Source organism: Callithrix jacchus, chromosome 1 (genome assembly GCF_049354715.1).
Source record: "Callithrix jacchus isolate 240 chromosome 1, calJac240_pri, whole genome shotgun sequence".
Taxonomy (NCBI): domain Eukaryota; kingdom Metazoa; phylum Chordata; class Mammalia; order Primates; family Cebidae; genus Callithrix; species Callithrix jacchus.
The window spans coordinates 100,493,568-100,507,690 of NC_133502.1; the positions used below are offsets into that span (position 1 = coordinate 100,493,568).

The window sequence follows — 14,123 nt, forward strand, 5'->3', positions numbered from 1 at the left end:
GCCAGGCACCCCACAGATTTCAAACAAGCGCTGGGCATGGAGCAAAGTCAAGGAATCAGAACATGGATGAGTCTCTGGCCTTCTGAGTGATCCTGAAAGGATACTTTAAAGTCAATAGGCTCAACGCAAAAATCAAAAGGAAGCCTGTGAACACATGGAAAAGTGAGGATCATTTTCTTTAAAGTGAACTTCACTGGCATTCCCCAGTGACTCAAGAGCTGTTGGCAGCCCTCAGGTTTGCTGATACTGCCACAGCCTGGCGGTATCTATTGCTGAGATGAAAGAGCCTGGTGTTACATTAAAATAATGATCATGTGAATGCCCAAATTTGATAGCACTGATGGGGCATCATTTTGCATGTTCGGAGAAGTAACTAACACTCATAAACTAATAGTTCTGTTTAATACTTGAACAAGTTTTACACCTGAACTGAACACAAGCTCCCATTAGCACCAATGATTTGTATTTATTGCACATGTACAAAAGTAATAAACAAATTGAACTTCTGCTATTGAAATTCAAGACAAAGGAATCACCAGACATGTTGGAGAGATAAAGGTGCTCTGAAAGGCTCATTTTTACAAGGATGAGACATGAAACCATATCTCCATCAAGGTTTGGAGGATTTCATGGAACCAGGGCTTAGCAAAGCTTGGAAAATGGTGAGGGTGGTATAAGGTAGATGGGTGAAGTAGTTCCTACCCAGAATTTGCAGAGGGGTCTCTTGAGAGGAACAGCAACAAGCAAACACTTGGTTTTTAACTAAATTATTAACAAACAAATCCCAGTTTGAAAGTTCATTAAAAATGATCATCTGGGATCCCCAGCACTGATGCAATCAAGTCCAATTTATTACTGGAAAGTACTGGGTCAGGGAGAGTACCAGGGATGCATGGCTTCTCCTTTTCATATTTAATTACGGTATTTTATCGAAACAGAGGCTGTACTCCAGTGATAGACATTTGGGGCATTTGCTGATAGAATGAATAGAGCATTATCATACCATAGCTGTACTAATGATGCTTGGCATTGAGTTTAATAAAGGTGAGTGGATAACAGGTGTTTTCCTGATGAGGTGATGGCTTCTATGAATCAGGCAAAATGTGCTGAGGCTGGGTTTGTGGCCTTTTCCTGGTAATTTTAGTTTATTGCCAGCATTAGAACAATAGCTCTTTATAATTTTAATCTGATTTGGATGTTGCAGTAGAATGCTGCCTCTGAAGTTTGTTCTCAGAGACTTTTCTTCTTCAAAGTGTATCCCTCCGGGATAGCTGTTAACTGTCTTAGTCTTGGATCCTTAAGAAGAGGACCCTGAGACAAGGGTATACATATAAGTAGATTATTTGGAAAGCAATCCTAGATAGGATTGCCAGATTTGGAAAATAAAAATGCAGGGGTTAAGATACACTTGAATTTCAGATAAACAATTTTTAGTATGTTATACTCCATGCAGTATTTGTGGTATACACTAAAAACCAAACTAAACAAAACAAAACTTGTCATTACATGAAATTCAAGTTTAGTTGGGTATCCTTTATTTCATCTGGCAACCACAGTCCCAGGAAGCTAAAAGACTAGAGATGAGATGAGCAAGGAAAGGAGACCAATGCAAGGTAAATTAATGAGCAAGTTACTGCTGTGTGCAGTTCCCAGTTCCTCTGGGGACTGTGGGAAACCATATAGAATATACTTCAGAGTTTTCCTGTCTGGGGACAATGGAAGTTTGGGGCATGTACTCACCATCTCCTTTCATCATTGCTTAAGGGTTGATCCAAGGGCTGTAAGTCTCCCCAGCCTTTCTACTTTCCCTAGTAAGGTGGGGCCAGAGTTGGAGTGAGAAGCACATTCCTGCAGTCACAGAAAACCCTTGGCAGGTAATTGTAGGTACTTGCAGTAGAACAGTTGCAGGTAATAGCAAATGTGGGAACTTGCATAAAAAGGGATATGAGCAAACTCCTGATAGAGCCTTGTTTAGTGACTTTGGGCAACTCGTGGCATCTCTTTTTGTTTACATCCTCAACTCTTGCATTTCTTTCTAGAGGCTCTTTCTTGAGGATGGTGAGTTACTGATATGGTCTTCAGGAGAAGCTGCCAGTGTTCCCAGCATGGGGCAAGGAGGTGGGGCTGCTGTTCACCCAGTTTTCCATACTATCATTGCTCCAGAAACTTTTGAAAACCCTGCTTCTGTGAGAGGTATTCTATTCTTCTGTCAGTTCATTGGAGCCTAAAACAAGGTTCATAGTCTTCCATCGGCTATGTGTCTTAAAATCCTCTTAAGCAATTTCAGCACCTGCATGGATAGGGGAGACCCTGATACCCAGGACTCCTCCTCCAGAGACATTTACTACTACTTCACCTCAGCCATCTATTCCCTGGAACACACACTGCACTGAGTCATCTGGAACCACTTCCCTACCCAGGGTAAAGTTGCCTGCTGCCTCCACCAAGTCTTATCTTTAATCTCTCTCAGTGAGTCCACTTTAGATTTTCTCTTTGACCCCACTAAGACTTGGAATGCAATGAATCCGTCTACCAATCCCACCCAGACTTCACTGTTTTCCAACCAGGTGAGAGACTGCATGCCTCACTTATGTCTTTAAAGTAGTTTTTCACTTGTGATTCTTCTAACCTGCCAGCCTAATAAAACCCCCACACTCAGTCATCCATGTCTCCATTTCCTCTATGTCTGGGCTATGGAGTCCTATTGCACAATATCATAGGATTATAGAAATGATGCCTCTAAAAAGTCATAATCGTTTTTTATTTTGAGACAGAGTTTCACCCAGTCACCCAGATTGGAGTGCAATGGCATGATCTTGGCTCACTGCAACCTCTGCCTCCTGTGTTTAAGCAATTCTCCCCCCACAGCCTCCTGAGTAGCTGGGATTAAAAGTCATGATCTTAAGTGCACCCTCAATGTTCCTGGCAATCTTCTATTTCCTAATGTGTTCTCTATCTCTGGATTTTTCTAGCAACTGTTTCCAACTTTCCTGAAATCTTCTATCTCTTTCATACAACCCTCCCTATCTGTATATCCTCAGTCCTTCAATTTCTTCCTCACTCTTAGGATGTAATTTTACCCTTTGCTTCCTACTTCAATAAGAAAATAGTAACCACTGGATAAAAATTCTCACGTTCTTGCCATTAAAATCACATATTTTCCATACTCATCTTTTCTTCTGAAGCAAATGGAAGAAGGGTTCTGCTTCTTCCTGTAGTTCATCCTTTGACATGTCCTATGCATTTCATTACCTTCCATCTTCTCTGGGATCCCAATTACATCATTTTCCTTCATCTCAAACTCTCTTTTTCTACTGGCTTCTATCTATCGACTTCTTTTCATTTTATATGCTTTGACTAACATATCCCATACTGTCCATCAACTGTTTAAATGCTCAAGTCTCCTATTTTATGAAAAATATTTTCTTTATGATTGCTTTCCCAGTCATACTTTTTGAAAAAACTGCCTACACCTGATGTCTTTACCTCTTCAACATCCATTTGCTACTAAGCTCACTGAAGTATCATTTCTGCCTCTACTGATCAATTAAAATGGCCATTGTCTAAAGTCACCAGTGAAATCCTAGGTTCTCCATCAAGTAGATACTTTTTAGTATTATCTTACTTGAATTCTTGGGAGCATTTGTAAAGGTGGACCAGCTTCTACTTTTTGAATGCTCACTTCCCTTGACTTTCTGATCCTGTGCCCTTTTGAGCCTCTTTCTTTTTCCATATTTTCTCAATTTCCTTGTGATCTTTTATACCTATAGTTTCCCTGTGAATGTTAAAGCTCCTCAATTCTCAGTCATAGACATATTCTTATGCCACACTCTCTTTTCCTGGGTATCTTCCATGGTTTTAATTCTTATCTATGAATAGCTTTCTTTGAAGATTTTAATTATCTGATATATGAATAATTTCCAGATCTTAGCTATGGGTGTTTTCCACTTGATTGTCCCATAGCTAACTCAAAATTAACATGCCAGCTAAAATAATCATTTGTCCTTTACACCTGTTTCTCCTCTTCTATTCCCTATATCAGTAAATGACACTATCTTTCACCTAATTGTTCTAACAAAATATCTGGGTGTCCCATTTTCAACTTCTCTCTCTCCTCCATCTCTCCTCTCACATCTCATTATTCAATCACTCATTGTCTTTGACCAGTTTACATCCATAATATCTCTTAAATTTCTGAACCACTGTCATCACCGTTGCTTTAGTTCTGGTTCACCCTTATCACTAAAGTGTTTTCCTTCCTCTTGCTTGATCCCCTATAAATACTCTGACTCCATAATTTAAGTTTGACTATGAATAGATTTCAAGCCCCAACACTCTCGTTTTCCTTTCTATCCCACATCTGGCCAGACTGAAATAAAGGGCAGGCGCTCCCTCGTTTGGTGCTGGTGGGAACTTGCATAGAACCCTTAACCTGGTCCCACTTCATAGCCAGAGAAAAGCCAAACCACTCTCTCTTCCCTGCTCTTTTAAGCCATTTTTGGTCATCCTTTGGAGTGTGCTCTGCTCTCCTCAGGAAGCTGTGTCAGGTGAATAACAAATCACTTTATACCCCCTTGGCGCACGTGTGTTGTCATCAGTCTTGACATTGAACCAAATGTCAACGGTCATTCTTCCTCTGCTGGTTAAGCACAACCCTCTTCAAGTGGGCCATGTGCTTTTGACTTCTGTTGCTCCCTGCACTTACATCAGTCTCTTCTTATCACCCTTTCTACCTGCTTTGATCATTTCATTTGGGAAGCCTGGTATGTTCCTTTCTCAGCCTTGCCCCTGTCTGGTTTAGGTATGCCACCCATGTCCTCTGAACGTACCGTCTCACTCAGCCTTGTCATGAAGACACGATAACATGGGAGTCATGTACTACGCCAAACCATAAGCTCTAGAATAAAAGAGGCAATAGGTCTGATCAGTTCAGAGTTGAGATATAACAAATAGGAACAAGATCCTATGGAAAGCTCAGCTGTGAGACAATACATTGTATAGTAATGATACTCAATGAGCCAGGCTGTGGTGGAGAAAGAGCTGGAGTCCTGATGCGCAGGTAAAGCATGAGTAATGAAGAGCTCATCATATTTCTTGCTTCCTTTAATTTTATACCTCCATAGAACTGTCCCCCCAACATTGAACAGCTTAAAAACTTGTCAAAATACTCATAATATTTTTGAAAAGATGAAGATGCAGATTAAGAATGCAGGGAATCATTGTATCTAATGCTTGGGATAAGGAATTCAGCACGGTGTTTAGCTCTGAGTTCCCTGGCAACTAACACAAAAAGGAAAATCCAATGTGTCATAATTCTTATTATTTGAATTATTTAAAATACCAGATGTTCAGAAAGCATGTGTTTGTGGCAGTACATTCTGAAAATAAAAACAAAAAGCAACCAATAAACACATCATGGATCATGGATTGTTACAAAATGAACATTAATGCCACAGTGGAAAATGCCTCCTCAAGACAATGAGCACCAAAATATTCTTTCAACTGGTTATATTTAGAAGTATTTTTTCCATTTTGAGATTACAAAACTATCAAGTCATAGGCACAGAACCAGAATGAGAAGAATACAGACTTGATACTTAATTCCCCTCTGCTGGACATTTCTCTCTGTTACATGGTGGTCCAAAACAGCATAGATCCAGATCTTATTGGAGGGATTGGGGTGCTATCTATCACTTCAACACATTGCTTTAGTCCATAAAATTCCTGGAGGCAGAGCTATCTTTATGAGCCATCACACAGTTTTAGTAGGACATTTGAGGTTGGACTAAGTCCATGTTTGGCTGCTTATATTAAATTGTCATTCCAAAATTGGGTGTATTTCAACAGGGCTGGCATGGGGCACTCTCATCTTTGCTATCACGAAGTCAATGACCCAGACCTGTCTCTGCATTTATGGTGCCATATCCACCCTATTGTTCACCCATGGTTAATGTCATGAAAGCTGGCTCAGTGGAAAAATGAGTGCCTGAAGTATTTGGCCACTGTATTCTAAATTCAGATTATTTATAAACCAATGCATTTTTTATTCAAAAGTTGTTTTCACACAGAATTGTTGTTTGGATTGATCTTATTTATAAATTTTCATATTGGTTCTGTAGTTAGGCTGAAATAGGGGGAGATGTTCCAGGATGCCAGGTGAAAGGCCAAGATAAGTAGGCTATCATAGCAACCAGAAAATAATTAAAACCTCAAAAGGTTTTCAGCTACATCTTCCCTGATCTTTCAAAAACTAACATTAACCAGTCTTAAGTGAGTGATGGAACTATAAACTCTGCTTTATTAAGCACATGCCCCATGGTTTCTGATGACAAGCCAGACTCTAGACTATGGCCTGCCAGCCCCTTGCAGAAGACTGCTTTTTAAATCCATGTCACATCTCCAGATGTGTCTGCAATTCACAAACCTCGACAGCTGCCCCTCTAATTATGATCCAGCCCAGCTGTGGCCAGGGTCTACCAAAGCCATTTATGCTCCTGTTATTATGAAATGAGTTTGCACTTTCAACATGGAGGAAATAGAAACAATTTCATGTAAACCACAGTTGATGTAACTATTGCTAAAAAGCAACAATACCTCCCCTACCCACGTTGAACTCTCAGTTCTGTGTATGACTCCAAATATGTACATTTCCTGCTAGCATTCCTCTTTAGCTGGCCAATAAAAAAATTCCCTCAATGTCCTGCTGTGAGTTCCACATCACTGCAACAAAACACAAATTCACCATCCCTCTTGGAAACCAGTTCTAGCTTCAGATATTGACTCCCTCCACTTTGTTTTTCAAGAACCATATCACTGTCTTTAGAGCTGGGTGAATTCCCTTTATGCTCCGCTCTCTGTAAGCAGGAGTATATAAAACCCTACTTCTACCTGCAATTCTGAGATAAGTTAGTCCCTTACTAATATAGAAGAAAACATCTAAGCAACTTTCTGGTTGGGGCAAAGGCTTCTTCAATGTCTTAGTCTGTTTTGTGGTGCTATAACAAAAATACCTGAGACTGGGTAATTACAAAGAACAGAAATTTATTTTCTCAGAGTTCTGGAGATTGGGAAGTCCAAGCTCAACATGCCAGCATCTGGTGAAGGCCTTCTTGTTGCATCATCACATGGCAGAGGAGCAGAAGACAGCAAACCCACTCCCTAAAGCCTTTTTCATAACAGCATAATCCATTTATGAGAGCACAGCCATCATGACCCAGACATCCACCAAAAGTACCTCCCCACAACATTACTATACTGGGGATCAAGTTCCTAATACATGAAGTTTGGGAGACAGATTAAGACCATACCAGTCAATATTTGGCAGAATCAGATAAGTACATTTAGCCTCACTGACAACTTCGTGTTCAGCTTCTATACACACTTTCCCACTCCCACTATATAATTCAAAATAAAAACAGTACTAACCCTTTTAAAAAACTATTATGTAAGTACTCCTACAGCATTTTTTTCAGTGATAAATACTTCCATATTTATTAATGTTAAATTTCCACTTTTTTCTTTTTTTTTTTTTTCTTTCTTTTCTTGGTGCTCCTCCAGATTTACACGCTCCCTAAGAAAAGACTTCATCTGCCTTTGTGAGGATCTCCAGTTGGCAGTATCAATGGCTCCTTAAGGCTGGGCATCCACATCTGTTGGTGCTCTCTTAATTGAATTCCAGCCTTCCCTGCTCACCAGACGCTTGTTGTTTGCTGCTATTTAGGCTGCAGGTCTGAATTATGATCTTAGAGTCCATTCCAAACTCCTCGTCTTGACCATTGATCTGTACCTTTTCCTTTCTCTTGGCCCCTGGTTCTCTGCTGGTTCCAACTCACAGCTTTGCTCTGATCTGCAATGACTAGGCTCACCTCAGTTCCCATCTGCTTATCTGGACCCTTAATCATTTCTGACTGTGAGTTCCTGGATCTTCTCAGAACCCTCAACTCTGGCTCCCATATCTGACAACCACCACTCCCAGATGCCCCCCAAAATCCTTATTTGAAACCTAGGAGTCATCTTTGATATTGTTCTTCTTTGTCCAGAATCACTTGCACAACACTCTTGGCTTCTCATAATATCTCTAGAGATCACTGTTTTCATGGGAGATTCCTGTTATAATTTCTTTTTTGAGATGGAATCTCACTCTGTCACCAGGCCTGGAGTGCAGTGGCATGATCTCAACTTACTGCAATCTCTGCCTCCCATGTTCAAGCCATTCTCTTGCCTCAGCCTCCTAAGTAGCTGAGATTACAGATGCACACCACCATGCCTGGCTAATTTTTTTTATTTTTTAGTATAGATGAGTTTTCACCATGTTGGGCAGGCTGGTCTCAAACTATTGACCTCAGGTAACCTGCCCGCCTTGGCCATCCAAAGTGCTGGGATTATAGCCATGAGCCACCGCACCCAGACTCCTATTAAAATTAAAATTGGACTAGTCCAGTCCTGTGTCAGTCCCTACTATTTCTCATACATCTGAGTCATGATTACCAGATTAATCTTCTGGGAAATACTATTTTGATTGTAAGAACCCACAAATCAAGTACATGTCTATATTCTTTTTTGTTGGCAAAATAAATTGCAAACTCTACACATAGCAATTTAGAAATAAGCCCAAACCTATTTTTTCCCACCAATATTTACCAATACTATTTATCTTATTCAGCTGGCCAACATACCATCCCTAAGATATGCTTCAAGCATCTGTACCACTCAGCTTGTTCATACTGCTCTCCTTTTCTAAAATACTTCATGCTACTGGCAGCATGGTTTTGAGTAAGTTAGATAGCCCATTAAGAGCTCCAGAGTACTACTCTGTAAAATGAAGTTATGAGACAATACAGTTTCTTTTTCTTTTCTTTTATTGGGCTGGAGTGCAGCGGTGCTATCTCGACTCACTGCAACCTCTGCCTCCCAGGTTCAGGCTATTCTCCTGCCTCAGCCTCCAGAGCAGCTGGGATTACAGGTGCATGCCACCAAGCCTGGCTAATTTTTGTATTTTTAGTTAGAGACAAGGTTTTGTCATGTTGCCCAGGCTTGTCTCAAACTCCTGACCCCAAGTGATCCACCTGCCTCTGCCTCCCAAAGTGCTGGAATTATAAGCGTGAACCACCGCACCCAGCCAGACAAGATGGTTCCTAAAATCCTTTCCAGCTTAGAAGTCCATGATTCAGAGGTAGCATTCTATCCTCATCTATATGCTTCAAGACTTCCAAGTTATTAATGAAGCCGCCTTTGTCTGCTTTCACCCACACTGAGTAATTCTTTCCTTGACTGTATTTTGCCCATTCTTTCTACTGTTCACTTGGCCCAGAAACATATTCCTTCTCATATTCCTGTTTAACTTGTCATGCTTCTGTATTTTCTCTTTAATTCCTGAATCATGGGACCCAAGTATCCCATCATCACCTTATAGTAGTGAGCACCCTATCATCATCCATTGATGGATGTTGAGTGAATCAAATCATTAGTGAAAGTTGCCGGAAAAATAAATTGGAAACACATAGGTACCGCAAGGGGACTCGTTAAATGTACTCTCACTGGTCTAATTGCATTTAATTAAGTCCCTTGGGGTATAATTGCCCCTTAGGCCATGTCATCCAAGGTCAATGTGACTCATTTTAATCAGAACTTCTCCTAGGGGTGATGGTGCAATTATACAGAATTTGAGGACTTGCATCTATGATTTGGTTGGGGCATCATTTTAATTTTGTGTCTGAAACATCTGAATTCTCAAGTGTAGGAAGAAGACTTTGTAAATTAGGCCAAACAACAGCCATTAAGGCCTATTCAAACAGTCAGTCCAGATTTCCTCCCTTGCTTTGGGCTTTCTTCTCAGAAGCCCTAGACTCAGGTCGGATGACATAATGACCTTGGACAAACTGGGTGTGGGAGGTAACTGAGGCTAAAGTGATGTAGTGCTTTTAATAAGTATGGTTGAGCTTTTTTATCTAAGAATGTACAGTAAAATAAATTACTGTGTGGTACCCCTGAGTCACCACAGTGGCATTAGCCTCTGGACACATTAACCAAGAAACTCATAAATATAATAGACTGATATTTAGATTTTACTTTTTGGACATGTTTTTTAATTATTACAATTATGGGCTGTGTCTTGAATCCATAGACATCTGTTCTTTGATGCCAAGTATATAGATTTCATGATCAAAGAAAATATTTGTAGGAATTGTGGTACAACTCTTGTCCATTTTGTCCCTCAAGTCTCCAGGAAATGTTTAAGTTGATTTAAAGATTTATCACAGCTTTTTATTACTTACTGACAAAATCTGTTTTATGTAGAAGTAAGTGAAGATTGTTGTCACTGTGTAGTTATTATAAAAAGGAACTGGGCCACTCATTGAAGAACAAAATAAAGTTTGGAAACTAGGGATATGAATTCTTTTTATTTGGAGTTGATGTGGAAGAAGGTGTTGGGATGGTGATACACAGGTTAGAAAAGATGGGTCAGAGGGAGGGGAAGAGTCACGGCACCCAGATTAGAATCTGGGCTTCATCCCTATTCTGCCCTTAACTCAGTCTTTAACCTTGAGTTCATCATTGATGTTTCTTTACCTTAATTTCTTCAACTACAAAATGGTAATCATAACTATCTACTTTTACTGAATTATTAGAATATTTTTTGAGATAATTTTTAAAGACAAAGAAAGTAAATTGCTATACATGTTTAACCTACTAGTATTAATTCTTTCTAGCTGCATTGAGAGCTGTTCTTTGAACCACTTGGAAATAGCCCATTTCAATCTCATTTTTATCTACCCAGTTTCAAAACCTAGTCATTTGACATATAAAGATAATAATAACAGCTGCTCTAAGTACAGTGTTGAGACACTGGCTGGTGATTCCATGATTCCTATTATCAAATGCATATGAAACTTCTGATATATACTAAGCACCTATAAACAAGATAGAACACATTTAATTCATTTGCTTGTATCAAGAGCCAAATATAAAAGGTCTTATTCTAGCTTTTTTGATGATACCTGACCTCACCGTTTTTAGAATGGGAAGAATTCAATTCATTATTAAAAGAGTTATTTTCTATGTGCAATTACTATCTCTAGGATGTCTCAATAATACAAAAGGGGTAATGAAAACAACAAAACAGAAATGAATAAGGATTAGAGTTTTCAACCCTGGACTAAAATCTGAAAAATATCAGCCATAGCATAGTAAGTAACAGAAGTAACCTTAAGGTCTGAATTAATCTAGGGATGGCATTAAAGAACAGCCATCAGCTTCAAATAATATCATCATGGTTGGTCCTGGTATTAATAGTTTTGCCAAGACTGTGCTGAGAAAACATGACTAAAAACCTTGGCTCAGTGGTTAGATGGGTGACCCTGGGCATGTGAGTTAGGTTGGCAGGGGTGTAAATGGTATAGATAATATATCTATCTCTGGTGTAAATGGTAGAGATTTGTACTAGATAATTTCCAAGAGTTTTTGAGATGCTTTGTTGGAAGTATCATGTAATATATCAAATAAAGCCATATCTCTGAATAGAACCAGGCACTGCTCATCATTCCTCCTCCTTTTCTGAGTTACCTTCACCAATACCTCTTTACTTTATAGGTACCATACTCCCTTCAAAGCCACCTACCTGGATGTTCACATATGAAGAATTATGTAGCATATATTAGATGCTTAGCATGTACAACCTTATAATATTGTTCCATTTTATTTTATGATTTTCCATTTCTCTGGGATTTCTGGCACTTAACTAAAGGTTTTGCATACAGAAGGCATTTAATGGATAATAATGAGCATATAATAAAGTAGAATGTATATCTCATCAACCTAGAGAGGCAGTCACTATGCATTGGAAGGATAAAGACTGTGGGAGATGATGGGGAAAGAACGGTTCTTGTCAATAGACACAATTTGTTTGCTATCCTTGCTTTCCCATATACTACATGACCATGGGCAAATTACTTGATTGCTTGGAATAATTTTTACTCCACTTATCAAATGGAAAAAAAATATTTTAGAGGGTATATGTACATATTTGTTACATGGAAATATTGTGTGATGCTGAGGTTTGCAGTATGGATCTTGTCACCCTGGTAGTGAACATAGTATCCAATAGGTAGTTTTTTAACCTACCTTCTCTCCTTCCATTCTCTAGTAGTCCACAGTGTCTGTTTTTCCCATATTTACATTCATGTGTTCTGCATCCTCTAAACAACCTTTGAGGAAGGGGGGAAATTGCCAGGGATGAAGAAATGAGAGGTAACCAAGGTGAGCAGGTATTCAAGATATCAGCTTAGTAGTATTCAAACACTAGAGAGTTTTGATCACTCTAGAGCTGAAAAATTGCATCTTATATAGTTGTGAACAGAAAGGATTATTAATGGCTTTTAAATCAAACTTGGAGCCGAGAAGAAGATGCTGAGTTCCAAATCTCATCACATCAAATGCATACAGGAAGCTGAAACTATTTTCTTTCTTTCTTTTCTCCCTGTTCCAGATGCTTGACTAACCAGGCCTAGGTTTCTCAGCAGAAACATTTATTGATCCTTTCCTTGGTGGATCCAGGTTTCATGGGGCCTGAAATTAGGAAATTTTGGAGGTTCTATATAAAGAAAATAATGTGCAAGTATATTTCTAAGACTAGCTATAAAATAAATATGTTTTAGAATAAGAAATCACAAATTTTAGAAAGCTCAAAATTGCACCCATATTACAAAATCCAGAAAAAAAGTTTAAAAAAATGCCAATGAACTACACACACCTCTTCTCTCCCACATTTTTTGCCATGTATGCTTTCATTACTAATAACATAACTATGATTTTGTAATTTTTTCAATAAAAATAGAAGCAATGGAGTTTCTTTTAGCATAATTAATCATCCTAAGTCATGTTTTTTGTTACTGATAGCAAGGATTCATTCAAATTCACAACTTTTTATTTACAATTCCATATAACATTTCAGAATTATTAGAGAGAACATTCTTTGAATCTTTTTCATATGTAAACAGAAAGATTTTAGGGCATTTTACATTTCTTTGTGTGTAACTAATATTAAATACTTGTCACTTATGAGTTTATCAGTGTCCTTGTAGTCATGGCATATTATTAGTTTTACATTATCTTTGTTGTCATTTCATTGGAAACCAACATGTATGCTGGATTATAAGAATGGCTACATTTTTAAAAATCCATGCCTTTTGGTAGAATCCTTCCACAAAACTTAGCCATGGGACTTACTTTGATAAAATATTACCAAGCATTATTTAAGCTGAGTCTTAAAAAGCATTTGGATTTAGGACTTGTTCCTGCTTGCTGTCATTGGAAACAGTGAAATGGCCATCATGAGAATAAGTACTGACCTGTTTTCAAAATAATGAGAACTGTGGCCTAGTCATTGTGTACTGCTAGTTGATGGCCAGTCAACTGCCAAACTTGCAAAGGAGGATATTCCAATCACCAGCCTCCAGATGATGCCCCCCTCCTCAAGCCCAGCTTACTGCAGACCTGTGAATGTGATTGGCCAAGACTAGAAGAAGAGTTGCCCAGCTGAGCCCAGCCCAAATCACCAAATATTGAATAGTTAGCTAAATAAATTGCTGTTTTAAGCCAGGAGATGGCAAACATTTTCTGTAAAGACCCAGATAATAAATATATTAGGTTTTGTGGGCCACCTGCTGTCTTTGTTACATTTCTTTTCCTTCTCCTTCTCTTTCTCCTCCTCTAACTCCTCCTCTTTCTCCTCTTCTTCCTCCTACTTCTCTTTAAAAATATAAAAACTATTCTTAGCTCATGGAACATAAAAATACATGCTACAGGCCAGATTTGATCCATAGGGTGTAGGGTAAACTATTAACTTTAGAGGAAGTTTGTTACATAGCAAAAGGTAATTGATAAAGCAAATAATATAAATATTTTCCCAAATGTATTCGTATGATTTATTTTTCTTCATTACTGGATTCACAACAATCCCAGGGCCTGATCATTCCTTCTATTCAAAATGTATCTCATCAACTTAGTGAATTTTTGTTTTTGGTATGGCATGAAAATCCTTGGCATGGTATGAATATCTACACATGGAGTTGACTGAATCTCACATGAAACCCAACTGTCTCCCAAGTTTAACTATCACTTGGCTA

General features: G+C 38.7%; 1 long non-coding RNA gene across 3 annotated transcripts in view; it reads right to left on the reverse strand.

Annotated features, from left to right (window-relative positions):
- Positions 1-14,123, reverse strand: part of LOC118154488 (uncharacterized) — a 73,798-nt gene that overhangs the window by 6,230 nt on the left and 53,445 nt on the right. The window contains exon 5 of one of the 3 annotated variants that reach the window (XR_004744429.3): positions 12,121-12,203. This is a non-coding gene — a long non-coding RNA (uncharacterized LOC118154488). Of the gene's footprint in view, positions 1-860; positions 12,565-14,123 lie in introns of those variants that run through there. The other 2 variants (XR_004744430.3, XR_013526510.1) reach the window with 2 other exon arrangements.